This window comes from Silene latifolia, chromosome 4 (assembly GCF_048544455.1).
Source record: "Silene latifolia isolate original U9 population chromosome 4, ASM4854445v1, whole genome shotgun sequence".
NCBI classification, from domain to species: Eukaryota; Viridiplantae; Streptophyta; class Magnoliopsida; order Caryophyllales; family Caryophyllaceae; genus Silene; species Silene latifolia.
In genome coordinates, this window is record NC_133529.1 from 25,651,009 (window position 1) to 25,666,075 (window position 15,067).

The 15,067-nt window shown below is 38.2% G+C and overlaps 1 protein-coding gene and 1 long non-coding RNA gene across 2 annotated transcripts in view; one reads left to right on the forward strand and one right to left on the reverse strand.

Annotated features, from left to right (window-relative positions):
* LOC141653303 (squamosa promoter-binding-like protein 6) overlaps positions 1–15,067 on the forward strand; it is a 167,232-nt gene that overhangs the window by 114,812 nt on the left and 37,353 nt on the right. The window lies entirely within an intron of this gene.
* LOC141652163 (uncharacterized) lies at positions 2,448–5,013 on the reverse strand. Its single transcript, XR_012547000.1, has 3 exons — positions 4,830–5,013; positions 4,675–4,735; positions 2,448–2,684 (listed from the first exon to the last, which is right to left on the reverse strand). It is a non-coding gene; the product is annotated as an uncharacterized LOC141652163 (long non-coding RNA).

Here is a 15,067-nt window from a genome sequence, read left to right on the forward strand (position 1 = left end):
AAGAAATCTCGGGTTGACAATTAAAATCATGTTAAAGAAGTCTATATTCCAAGAACAAATAGGAAACTAAACCAAATTTTCATTTTCAATCCTTTTAAAATGGGTAAGGTTTTGTAAAAGTAACATAAACTTTTAACAAAGGATCAAAACTGGTAGCTTGAAATGTTTAGAAATTGGACAAAAGAAAAGTAACTTAGATATCATAGATACAAGGTACGCTAAGAGGGTTCAAATTTAACTAACAAATGAGCTATGATGAATTTCATAGGGGTAAGAATTGAAGTCAAACTTTACAAGGTTGCTAAAGATAGAGTTTTTATAGGTCATAGCATCAAATTTACAGGAGGAGCATGATGAAGCGAGGAGAGGAGGTATGAAAGGTAACGCTTATGTCAAAGAAGAAAGGGAATTTAGACAACAAGGAAACGCTAGGTACTCAAACCTCAAATAACAACATCATCCTACACGGTCCCGAAAACTTCCTAGTATTAAAACTTATAATCACAACACTCCCAAGAATTTCCTCAAATCACTCATGTTACTTCATCTTAAGCTATTCCTGGAGACCAAGTACTCTACTATAAGTGTAATCTCATCACTCCAAACCCTCAAACACCTACAAACGACTTCCATAGGATCAGGATCAAAACTACTAAAAGAGTTACACTCATAACCAACTATCGACCACTAGGAGTTCTCACTATGGTAAAATCCTTAATCAAAGATCATAATCCCAAGTTCTTTATACCTTTCTAACACTCCAAACAAAATCTTATCCACACCCGAATATACAATCACACTGATCGCATTCCCCAAATTATAAAGACCACCAACCAAAAGGTAAAAAGGTTTGTCACGCAACTTTCCCTAATCAACTTAACTCAAGTTCCACTAATCCAACTTTGACGAAATCAAGGCTACCGGGGAATCCTCAAAGAGCATCTCACTCACTCTACAACGTAGCCAACAATGCCATCACTACACTAGGGAAACAAAGAGTAACAACCAGGTTCGGAAATGATAGGAAATTTCAAAAGGGATATATGAACATGTCAAGATGTGAGACTAAAAGAGTCGAATCATAAAGATAACTAGTTAACAACGAGTAAGAGATATTAGAATCAGGGAGGTATTCAAGGCAAGAAAGAGACGAGTAAACTTTTATACTTAAGAATTAAATCCAACCAAGGTATGAACGAAAGGGAGGAAAACGATTAATGGCACGAAAGAGGATTTTAAGGCTTAAACCAAATGCTTTCTAAGACTTAAGGTTCTCTCTAACGAGGTCACGCCTATTAGGATATTGTACCATCATGACAAAACGACCAAATCCCAAAACAAGGGTCAAGGTAAAATAAACGCTCGCTTAAGGGTTGATAAATTGGTTAGATACCTCTTCCACCTATCTCATCACATATTAGGATTTCCCTAAAGCAAATCTACCACTCAAGTATAAAAGCATCTCTTTATCTCAAGCACTCGACACAACCTCAATGTTTTAAAAACCAAAGAATGAATTAACGAATACTTCTCAACGAAATTCTTAAGGAGCAACCAACATCAAATCACATCACCAATCTATACGGGACCATTAACATCTAAAAATGGGTTTTCTTCCAAATTCACATTCTAAATTTATCTCGTGTTTACTCCTAAGGTGACGACACTCAACCTACTAAGCTTTCAAATCCCATACATAAACAACAAAGCCAAGTCCTATAACTTTAATCACATAGGCAACTCATTCCTAACACAAGGAGTCCACCAATCAATTCTACTTACTTTATCAAGGAACTAGGTATAGGAATCACCAAGTATGCCTCATCATACTACCTAAGTCTTTCTAACATCGCGACCTCTCAAAACCAAGGTTAAGGGTCAAACACAAACAAACTCCACAAAAGCCAAATTATTCAACCAAGGCTAATATCCCACAAAAGAAAGAGAACTATCAAAAGGTGTTAAGGGAGGATAAGCAAGGGACAAAGCACAAGTTAGGAGGGTACAAGAGTAGTTTCCCAAGGAATAAGAAGAGAGAGTTTAGAAGAAGGATAAGCACCAAGAGATAAAGAATAAGGCAAGGTACACAAGGAATGAGAAACATCTTCGAGGAAGTAGAAGCATTCTTCAAAGTTGAACAAACCTTCAATTTAAAGGCAATAGGCACTAAATCTTGATCTTCATGTAGGTAAGCTCACGGTAATTGATCCAAAGGCACAACAATTATCAAAAGACAATCAACAAACATGTTAGAACCTAACAAAGAGCAAACACACTACAGACTACCACCTTAGGTCCTTAAGTCTACCCATCTCTCATTCATTATTCAAGGTCAAGTTCGATTTAAATTTGGGGTACACGTGTGTGCGTCGGGAGCAACATATGCTCGATACCAATCTGTGACACCCGCGATAACGCGGAAATATAACTAATAAATTAAAGCGGAATTTTGTGAGATTTTAAAAACTTTTAAGTTACTAGTTAAAGATTAAAACGCGGGTGCCGAAAACTAAATGAAACAAATACTAAAATAGACAAATATAGGTTATTACAACCCAAGTCTAGAAAGCGGGGAAAAGATATCCCACGAATAAACAAATAAAAGGTTTCTAAATTAGAAACTAAGGTCCAAGGGTTTAGTTCTCGCTAGCCCACACGTCTTCCCCACGTAAGCATCTTCAAACCTGTCATTCATGTAAACATGAACGCCACAGTCAGTGGGGAGTAACTCAAGGTTCTCCCAGCCACAATATGTCGAAATGCGGGTAACAAACAACATTTAATCAAACATGTTAATCATGCAACATATACGACCAATAAAGAATAAGGAGATATGATGAACAATCATGGTGAAACAGGTATAATACTTTCTTAATAGATAGGCATGATATATGAGGATGAATGTACAATCAAGGAATAGAATCACCAAGACAACCCACTCATGTGGACACGACTCAACAAGTGTAAGACATATACTTAGTATGAACTCAAACAAGACACCCCCCTAGACTCCAACCTCTTGGTAGGACGACGATCATAATACGGTCCTAGTCTAAACCTGGCCAGACTCTCGGGATGGACGACACCCGATTCGACAAACGATACCAAATCGTATCCAAGACTCGAAATGTGGTACACCTAACCGTGCCCGATAGTCGAGTAACCTCAAGCGGAACCTTGTCACCTAACCGTGACCCCCGGTCCGAAGAGGCGGAAGGAAAAATAGCCCAACTCGGAAACAATGGCACCTAACCGTGACCCAATGTCCGAGGGCAAATAAATGAGGAATGTCAAGTAGTCACACAATGTAAAATGTCACACTTGAGTCACAAATAACCCATTAACAATAAATGTCTCATCTTGGTCTTATGCAAATAAATATTTCATTTTATAATTTATCATGCCGGTTAAATAAAACATAATGAGTGACAATGAATAAGTTACGTTATGTGAAATTACGGAATAAAATGTGAACCGGCGTATGTGACTCATTCATGAGCCCACTAAACAACTATGAGGTTGGCCCGACACATAAAGCATGTCAAGCCCAACAATGGAAACATGTGAGATCTAGCAAACTAATCATATAAGGCCCAAATAAACAAACATGACAAGCCCAATTATAAAATCATGACAAGCCCTATTAGAATGCCACACTACACCTATATGGCCCAAAAACGTATAATATAGAACAAGCCCGATTTGACACATTACTAAGTAATGAGACGAGTACATGAGCACATTTGAGACGGTAATTTAGATAATTAAATAATGGGGTTCTAGAATTATAAAACATGAAATGGGGATATATAAATGAACAATGCTTTAACGGGTTGCATTTTATAAAACACAAGACGGAAATTTAATTAATTCAAACCTACCAAATTGCGCCCAAAACAACTCGAAATACAACCTAAAGACGTCATTTGAGCAACCAAGATTCCGACCCCATACAAACCCGGTTATTACCCAAAGCGGCCACCACTCAGACCACCAACTACCGCCCTCACAATTACTCCCCCACGGCTAACACCCAGCCTATGAAACAGTCCACATACTCGCCCTTAAAGCAACCCAAACAACCACCCAACAAATCACCCAAAACCAGCAGCTACACCCGCCTGTACAATCCCAACATCCACCAAACACACCACCGAAGCCGACCCTAAAGCAACCCACAAACCAGGTTACCCAACACCCGACCAAATCAAAACCCGCACCCCCATGAACAGCCTGTAACACGGCTTCAAAACAGAGCCCAAACAGGTCGCATCATGTCTAACATGACCGCCCTTCACACCCGTCCCAAAACAGGGGAGACATGCCAATTTACACAGCTCAAAGTCCGGTCCTAGAAGTCCGTGCCCGACCCGACTCAAGGCTGCCCACAACCACCATAGACCATCCCAACACCGAGTATAAAAACAGTCCAATTCCCACTCGAAAACCGTCTTGCACGGCTCCAAAAACGCAACTCAAAACAGACTATATCAACTCACTTTGAGACGACTTTTCAGGCGAGGTTAAGATGGAAATTAAGCACAACTAATTCATAAATAACCACAACTACACATTAACAACAATTAAAGAATAAAACTTTACGAAAAAGGAGTGTAAAAACCGAGTTGAAAGGGAGGAATATCGACTCATTGTCGAGTAACCTATCACCGTTACCTTATCCTCGCGAATTCCAGAGTAAGAACGTCCAAAACACGAGCCTAACCTCAGTCTTCAACTAAAAGGGAAGAAAAACGAGTAGAAAGGGTCACAAAACCGAGTTTATAAAAGATGCCCACTTCGAAAGATTGACAAAATTAAGACTTTCTTACCTAGAAATGAGGAGGAAGAAGAGAGGAAGCCAAAGGTATAAAAATGGTGAAGTTTGGTTGAGAAATGGAGAAGGGATCTATGGTTGAGGATGACGGAAATGGGTAGTTGTGTATGGAGTTGTTGTTGCTGTTTGTTGCTGCGTGAAAGAGGAAGAGGACGAATGAAGAAGTAGAGGGAGGTGGGTCACGGTTCTTACACAAACAACAATAATAATATTAGTAATAATAATAATATATAATAATACATATAATAATAATAATAGTAGATATTTTGAATGTGTTGTTGGTTTTTAATTGGTCCAGATTAAAGTAGGTATAACATGAAATGTGACGGTCTAAAGTTTAGACGGAAATTAAGACGGAGATTAAGATTATTACAGTCATTATTATTATCCGACCAAAAATACGTATACATATATTATTATATAAATTGTGCCTTAAAAATATAATTTAATCGTACGTATTTTTATAAAAATGAGCTTTTATATAATACGTTTATAAAAATCTTGTTTGACATAAAATTAATTAAATTGAACAATTCAAAAATATTTAATAAAGTAATTCAAATGGCTTAATAAATTTTAAATGTCAAAATGGGAAATTCGCGGGTGTTACATAAGTCCTTGAGGAATCGCCGGTCTCTAGGGATACTCTGGTCTCCTTTTTGCCGGTCTTAGAAAAATATGCGCATCCTTCCTTGAAGCTTGTAGAAGACGAAATGGCGGTTAGAGAATCCGGGCGTCCAGGGCACGGGACGGGCGGATTCTGGTGATTCTGGACGGGCGGATTGGGCGTGTTTTGGACGGGCGTCCACAGGGGGAAGACGCTCGGATTGCCCCTCTTGGACGGGCGTCTTGTGGACAATCCGCTCGGATTGTCTTACAGCTTCTTTCTTTCTTCTTTTCTTCCTTTTTCTTCATAAAATCCTTGAGGATTTCCTCGGGGATGCAAGGATCTCTTCTCATCATTGCCCATCTACTATAGTATATGTACAAAGGCCTTCTAATCTTGTCTCCTCTTTGATGCTTGGTCAATGAATTCAATCAATTTAGCTTCATTTTGCCATGAAAATGCAAGGTTTACACTCCTTTCCTACCAAGGAGACAAAACCTCAAAGAATATGCAAAACAAAGGACTAAAGACAATAAATGACCCAAATATGCACTAAAAAGCATGGGAATAAGGCTAATTCGGGGACTAAATATGCTCTAATTATGGTCACATCACTTAGTCCAAGTGTATCATCCCCAGTGGAGTCGTTAAACTGTGGACACAACCACCCGCGTGTTGGTTTCGAGGCGGCGGCACTTCTTTCACGGAACTCCAACAGGAGGGCCAAAACACGTCATGGGCCGTTACCGATTTGAAAGGCATTGAAACCAGTGACAGGTTTGACAAGCATTTGTGGAGTCGCCAGCAATGTTTATGGAAAATTGGAATCGTTCGAATACTTCGCGTCATGTCAAGACACAAAGTAGTGACATGAACATTAAGAAATTTGTTACCGTTAGCATTTTATGTCTAGAATGACTCTCGTGATGCCAATGAACACGAATGTTCACAGAGATCTTGAGTAAGGGGTGAGGGTACGTATTAGGAAGCTCGTTTTCTTGAACACCTAATCCTGCCCGCCTCGTTAGCGGCTTCTACTAATGATCAAGTAAGTTGTTTATACTCGATATGTCGTCATTTTTATGCATGCAATGCAACATCCATAGATTAATCCTAGCATGTGAGATTAAACTATGTCGGTGTACAAGCAATTTAGCACTCAATTGGGTCAAAGTTAGAAGTTAGATTAATTACATGTGAGTGCCAAGTAAACAAATCATACATAATACGAAATATAAAAGAATACAAAAAGAAATAAAATTACAATTGACTTACAATGGATAACTTGAAGTTACGTCACAAGTACGCTTGAAAAAGAAGGATTTTGAATAATAAAAGAAATAAAAAATGTGAAAGAAAATGAAATAATTAAAGAAAATATGAAAATATGTCGAATTATTGGCGATAATACAAATAATAGCCGATTAAAACCTAATTAGAATGCCTACGTCTGAACGAGATGAGTTCAGAGGCAGAAGCCATCTCAGAACAGGCGCAGCATCTGTTGCGTCCCTTAGAAGAGGCGCATCAGATCGTGCGTCTGTTCTTGAGTTGGGTTATGACTGTGAAAGTCAGACTCGTTAATTTTTATCGTTCGTTGATTGATTAGTATTGATTATTGACATACAACTCGAGTGAAGGTGATTTAATCAGATTATATGCATTAAGAACCGTCATAAAGAGATAAAAACAAATTGAAACGAAGGATTACAAATTAGTTATTATTTACGATGTCGGAAACGGATTTACATACAAAACTTGGACTAGAGACGGAAATTGGAAGGTAAAAATTAATGAAGAAACAGAATCAAAATTATGTATCAAAGACGAATTCAAGGGACTTGATATGAACAAATAGAGCCTCCTAAATCCGTGTTCGATTTTAATGACGAAAACCCGCAAATATAAGTTATAAAGGATTTAGGTCGGAAATAGTTGAAAGTTATTAATGAAAACAAATTATAAACGGAAAATATAAGAATTTTGAAAGAAAGAAGAAAAGAAAATGAAAGACAAAGAAATGAATGGATACTCGAGGAAGAAGAAGAAAGGCAGCAGCAGAAAAGTAACCCCTGGAAGAGACGCGTCAGATGCTATGATCCTTCCAAAAGGCGCATTTGCTGATGCGTTTCTTCTAGGACGTCTTTCACTGTTGTTTTGAAAAATAAATTTGAAAGAAGGGTTTTGAAAACGGTTTTGAGCGTACTTGTGATATAAACTCGTACATTAATTGATATAAAATAAAATACAATAAATAAATTGGGATTTACACCCTCAGACTTACATGTTTGACGAAGCGAGATTAATTAAGTTGTCGTATTAGTGATTGCTCGACTCGATGTAATATGAAAGTGCCTTCTAAAGAGGATTTAGAACAAATTGATTCAGTTGATTAAAGTGTAGTGGTCAAATTGGTCGGTCATGCAAGCGTGACTGGTACTCAGAATGATATGAGCTTACGTGGTTGAGTAGATCAAGCACGTAGGCGTCGAAAATCAAGAGCGCGGTCTTAGAAAGCAAAGGGAGAAGAGGAGGGTGGACACTCGCGTGAGAAATATGTGAGGCTGAGACTTCTATTTATACTGATCACACAGAGGAATTATGGTAAAAGTAGGAATAGAAAAGAAATCCGGAGGAAATATGGAAACTGGAGAAAAGACCTTCAGGAAGAGGCGCAGCAGGAACTGCGACCTTTCCAAGAGGCGCAGTACCTGCTGCGTTTTCTCTTGGGCAGTTTCCTCCTCAGCAAGAAAGATTTCCGCGGTTGGTTTAGGAATTAGGGAATATGTAGGCTTCCTTATTCCGCAAGGTAGATGTTTTTGTGGTAATAGATAAAATTTAGGAATATTATTCCTGAAAATTCCAGAATATTTCGACTCGGGTTTAAGAAGGTTTTGAAAATTGAAGCGATTTTTTACCCAGACTCCAAATGAACTCTAATTACTGTCAAAACGAACGTATCGGTGCATAGATGACGACCATGAGGTTGACTCAAATGTTAGAGCTATCATGTAACGACGACTGATACGTGCATTTTATATAGTCTTTTTAGGCCTTTTCATGCACGTATTTCCATGCTTTTATCGTAGTTTATGCTACGAAATGCCCCGAATATGCTACTTTGGTTTGTTTTGTCTTATTTACAGGAATGGACCAAAAAATAGTGAAATCAAGCCTTTTACCATCCGTTTAGCATGCATTTGGAGGAAGAGTGAATTTGGAGCGGGAATGTAGCTATTTTGAGATGCGCAAAGAAGTAAGATAGCTAGGCGAGCAAAGGAAGAACTTCAAATTGCTAGTGCCTACTTTGGAAAGACATATCTCGAGTTCTACAACTGATATTCAGCTGATTCCAATTGGAGATGAAAGCTTGTCCTCTTATCTTTCCAACGCCACTGGAATCACCCTGTTTTCCCAAGTAACGAAGAAATGGCAGCCGTTTGAAATTCAGTGCGCAAAGCAGGAAATTGTTGCTGGAAAGTACTCGATCGAGTACAATTATGTTCGATCGAGTCCTTTTTCTACTCGATCGAGTAGTTGCATTTTAGGATTTACTCGATCGAGTAGATTTTCTACTCGATCGAGTGGTTTAAGCTTTAGTTTACTCGATCGAGTGGTTTTAAATCACTCGATCGAGTGGATTCTCTTATGGGCTTGGTCTTTTTAGTTTTATTCCGTCATTAGGTCAAATAAATCCTATTTTCTTATAAATAGGAAGTTAGGACGTCATTTGTAGCTCTCTCCTTTTTACTTCTTGACAGAAATCAGACGTTACTTCTCCTGTTACTTCGTTCATCTATTAATTCCGGATTTATTACTGTAATTCTTTCTCTCCCTCTTCTCTTTAATTTAGTTAATGTTTATTATTCCCCCTTCCCTTGTTCTTGCTCTTTTATTTATGTCTAGCTAATTCTCTCTGGTAGGATTAGGGAAGTTAATGAATAGATGTTAATTGCTAATTAGGTTTATAGATTCGTCGTTGTTGTTTTAGTCTTTGTTGTTAATCGCTGTTATAACTGTATCCTGCTAGTTGGTTCGAAGCAATTAGTCTTTTAACCTTAGTAAGCCTTGACCTAGACCGAAAGGTTGGAAGGGGTGAGACCTGCAGTGAACAATAGGATGCTTTAGTGAGGGCGAAAGTTAAGCTAATAGCATTTTAGGGCGAATTGAGACCGAAAGGAGATATTCATTGCCCCTTAGACCGACACATCGACTGATCTGTAACCTTGACTGCATTTGACTGACGTTCATTGATGACCCGAAATCCTAGTTCTCTTCTCTTACTGTTAATTTCTCTTACCTTTATCACTCTTGCTTTAGTTTCTTTAGTTTAGTTAAAACATTTCAAACCCCCAGACTGTGACATAGACAGACCGAGTAGACAAGTGAATAGTGACCGCCTCCCTGTGGAGATCGATCCTACTTATCGCTAGCTTCTGTTAGTTATATTTAGGTATTTATTTTTGGTACATAAACGACCGTATCAAATTTTGGCGCCGTTGCCGGGGAGGCAAGTATTTATCTATGATTCCATCGTTGAGAGCGACCAACCCGAGGTAGTAAACGATAATTCTATTATTGTTTGTTTGAACAGTACAATGCCTAATATTACTCATGCTTCGTATTTCAATAATATACCCTCTCCCAGTTGGTCAATTAATTTAACGATATTTCACCATCCTTATCATTTCAATTTCGTTAATCTGAAACGGGACCCCACTTTATTGTCAATTGCTCCCGAGCTCCTCTATTTTGTGGACAAATTTAGGAGCTCTCATAGGAAGTTTGTTAGACTTAAATGTTTATATACTTTTATTTCCTATTTCTTTATTCCACTATGGTGCTACTTACATTTTTGTGTAGCACATGCATGAATGTACGATCTCATGCTTTGCACGGTTTGAGCTGTTTTTATTATGACTAATTAGAGAGCCTCGAAGAAAAGAAGGTCTAGCGGGACTGTCTGAAGCTAGCGCTACCCGGGAGGCAACCCGGAGATTTATTTTTAATTGTTTTGCATTTTATTCCAGTTTTTGTGTGTAATAAATGGTCTTCGTACCATAAACTATTCAGTTATGCTTGTTTTTGTTAGTTTGCGGGCTGTTTTCATTGCATCTTTGCAGGAACATATTAAGGATCACTCGATCGAGTACTTTTTGTACTCGATCGAGAGCTTTTGCTGCTGAAAACACTCGATCGAGTGATTATTTTACTCGATCGAGCACCTGCCAAAGAGAAAAGTCTTCGATCGACTTCTATTCTTCTTCGATCGAGTGCTTTTGGATGCCCTTTGGCATGGATTAGCTTCTTGTGACGATGTTTCAGAGCTATTAGTGACCTCCCACGTTGCTGGCTAGTTTAGGGAGGTCCCTTATTCGTGCAATCTTGTAAGTTTTCCGCATTTACTCTCTTTCTCTCTTAGTTTGCATTTCCTTTCCATGTTTTGGTACAATGGGGGCATTGTACGGTTTGGTTTGGGGAGGTTATGCATCCATATCTGTGTCTGCATCTTGTTTTTATTTGCATTTCTGTTATCACGTTTTATTTCAGTATGCATTGTTGTTTATTTTTCATATAAAATTTAAAATCTCATAAAAATTGAAGAATTGTTAAAAATTCAAAAAAATTCACGTTTATTTTTGCATATAGGTTGAGTCGGAACGGTAGATTTCAATGATGAAATTGCACTGTAATTTGTCTTTTTGCTTAAGCCTTGCATTAATTAATATCTTTCTAGCTTTGTCTTTTGCATGTCTACGAATTAATGTTTAAAATTTAGCTGAACGAATAGACTTGACCTGAAATTTTGGCAACCTACTTACAAATTCTAGGGAATTAGAGCCTTATAAACTGGTGTCATTTGTGATCGGTTTCATGTAGGATTGTGAGTAGTATACTCCTTGCATAACATGTTCATTAATTTGCACGTATATGAAATTCAATTGCTTTTTGCCGTCATACATTCGGGTTAGTGGTTGGTGTCATATGCAGGGAGGTGCTTACAATTTCCCTTTCTTTCATTTTTACCCATAAACTCCACATTAGCCAAATTTGCCTGTTGACCTTTAGCTACATTCCAAATTTAGCCTGCCTTGTCAAGCTAGTTTAGTGTATGTTTCTGCGGTACATATTTCATCGTGCCAAGTTTGGCTTGTTTTATATTGATTCGGAGTTGGTAATCTATGAAGAAAAGGGAGGATGAAAAAAAAAGACGTGAAAAAGAGAAAAAAAAAAAAGAGATGAAAAACGAAAAAAAAAGAAAAAAAAAAGAAAGAAAAAAAAAACCGTGATTTAGAAATAGAAAAAGAAAAAAAAGAGATGTTGTTTGATGGGACGGTTTCGCTCCTATGCTTTATCTGTATCTTTTGAGGAGTATCTTCAGTTCGGTTTGGTGAGTTTTGTGCCAAATGAAGGGCACATGTGCTTAATTTCATAATTGAGTTGGAAATGGATGTTGTCACATGGTTTTGTTTAGGTACTAGCTTGATCACCTATACCTCCACATTCCCATAAATTTTTTGCCTTTTCTTAACCATTTCCTCACTTTACCATATTTTTGTAAGCCCTACGTGATGGGACCTTGTTTGGTTGGAATGTGTGTACGGTAACTAGAATTGTCTATCATATTAGTTGCATGCATGTTTATGTGGGTCGTAGTCTAGGTGAGCGACTATCTTTCTTTCTCTCTTACATGTATATGTTCACCCTATGCTTCACGAGAGAAGAGTGACCCGTGAGAGTCCATTATTAAAGGTCTTGCAACGTCGATGATTCAGCTTTATTACAAACATCTTACAACTCATTTTCATTTGACTATTTGCTATAAGTGTTAGTTGCTTGCATTAAATTGGTTTAAGTGGGCATTTGTAGCTAGCTCTGAGTTGTCTTTTCCGTTCCATTAGTTTGCATTTAGTTTACTCGAGGACGAGTAAAGGTTTGGTTTGGGGAGATTTGATACGTGCATTTTATATAGTCTATTTAGGCCTTTTCATGCACGTATTTCCATGCTTTTATCGTAGTTTATGCTACGAAATGCCCCGAATATGCTACTTTGGTTTGTTTTGTCTTATTTGCAGGAATGGACCAGAAAGTAGTGAAATCAAGCCTTTTACCGTCCGTTTATCATGCATTTGGAGGAAGAGTGAATTTGGAGCGGGAATGTAGCTATTTTGAGATGCGCAAAGAAGTAAGATAGCTAGGCGAGCAAAGGAAGAACTTCAAATTGCTAGTGCCTACAATGGAAAGCCATATCTCAAGTTCTACAACTGATATTCAGCTGATTCTAATTCTAGATGAAAGCTTGTCCTCTTAGCTTTCCAACGCCACTGGAATCGCTCTGTTTGCCCAAGTAACGAAGAAATGGCAGTCGTTTGAAGTTCAGTGCGCAAAGCAGAAAATTGTTGCTGGAAAGTACTCGATCGAGTACAATTATGTTCGATCGAGTCCTTTTTCTACTCGATCGAGTAGTTGCATTTTAGGATTTACTCGATCGAGTGGTTTAAGCTTTAGTTTACTCGATCGAGTGGTTTTAAATCACTCGATCGAGTGGATTCTCTTATGGGCTTGGTCTTTTTAGTTTTATTCCGTCATTAGGTCAAATAAATCCTATTTTCTTATAAATAGGAAGTTAGGACGTCATTTGTAGCTCTCTCCTTTTTACTTCTTGACAGAAATCAGACGTTACTTCTCCTGTTACTTCGTTCATCTATTAATTCCGGATTTATTACTGTAATTCTTTCTCTCCCTCGTCTCTTTAATTTAGTTAATGTTTATTATTCCCCCTTCCCTTGTTCTTGCTCTTTTATTTATGTCTAGCTAATTCTCTCTGCTAGGATTAGGGAAGTTAATGAATAGATGTTAATTGCTAATTAGGTTTATAGATTCGTCGTTGTTGTTTTAGTCTTTGTTGTTAATCGCTGTTATAACTGTATCCTGCTAGTTGGTTCGAAGCAATTAGTCTTTTAACCTTAGTAAGCCTTGACCTAGACCGAAAGGTTGGAAGGGGTGAGACCTGCAGTGAACAATAGGATGCTTTAGTGAGGGCGAAAGTTAAGCTAATAGCATTTTAGGGCGAATTGAGACCGAAAGGAGATATTCATTGCCCTTTAGACCGACACATCGACTGATCTGTAACCTTGACTGCATTTGACTGACGTTCATTGATGACCCGAAATATGCATATAAAATAACAGTAACAGGTAGTGATCCCATGACACCCCGTAGTGACCGGTTCAAAGTTGCAAGGGCAAGTTTGCGACTTTAGGACATCTCCCAAGTCTTTGCATTAGCTCCTAACAACTCCTACCCGGGTTCATTTTAATTTGACTCTCTACATTCATTAGGTTCATTGGTTACAGGTTCCAAAATCGTCGCTCTGATACCACTTTGTAACACCCCCATACACCAATGTGTCTTACCAATGTGCCTTACCAAGGCCACCCTAGCACATGGAGATGCTACCATCTCGGTTACCCGAGGTTTAGTAATCAAAGGAGACGATAAACAAACGTACTTTAAGTATAAAAGTTTAATGTGCGTACATCACAAACCAAAACTAAAAGTAAAATACAACTGTCTCAAAACTGAAATCCAACTAAAGTAAAAATGTAATAACAACACAGAGGAAGACTAAAGACTCTGACATGTGGTGACTCTATCCCCAGCTAGATCCCGCGTGTACTCCAAAGAAATATCTGCTAATCAACTGCTCACCATCCCCGAATGGATCACCATAGTTTTCAAAAAATTTAAACGGAGTCAGTCACTGCATAATCAAAATAAGCAATCAACAACATCCAATTATACAAACACATTCTCCAACTTCGTCTCATCACCAATCACTTGACTACACACTTAGGTGTGTAGCCCTGCCAGAATACCCATCGCAACAGATATTATACTCCGCCAGTGGGGATCGCAGCCGTACCACCTAAGTCCCGCTCAACACCATAGAGCGAATAGCCCATGTCCATTAATGTGCACAACCCCCTTGTGACGGGAACCATAAGGGGCGAATCAAGGGCGTGAAGCCACTCCCGCAAGTGACTCCACTCAACTGAGGGTGCACCTCGCGAACCACAGACAAACAAATAACCAATCCACAATGCCAATGTAAACATGCCAATTCCAATTAACAATAACAATAATCATGCCAATCAAACAATCATGCCATCTTATATTATTTACGTAGTCAATCGAATAGGAAAACCGCTCAAACGGAATCACCAACAATCAACCAAATACAGCGGATCAAAAATCATCTTCTACGAAATCACCTCCTATAATAAAATAATCACATAATTACAAATCTACACATAATCACTCCCAAAAACCCCCAAATCACCCAATTAGGGTTTAACCAACTTTAACTATTTGACATAAAAACAATATAGAAAACTTACCCACAAGATGACAATCGCAAAGGTATGATGAACTCAGAAATCCGACAACCCTAGCCTTGATTTGATAGCAAAGAGAGAAGAGGAATGAACGTCGCTTTGTTTTTCTTTTGTAAAAAGTTTAGAAAGTTAAAGTAAACAAATAAAAGAAACTGTCGAAATAACTTTAAATACCTCTTCACGCATTATTATCAAACCCGGCCGAAAAACCGTAAAACACGACTTACT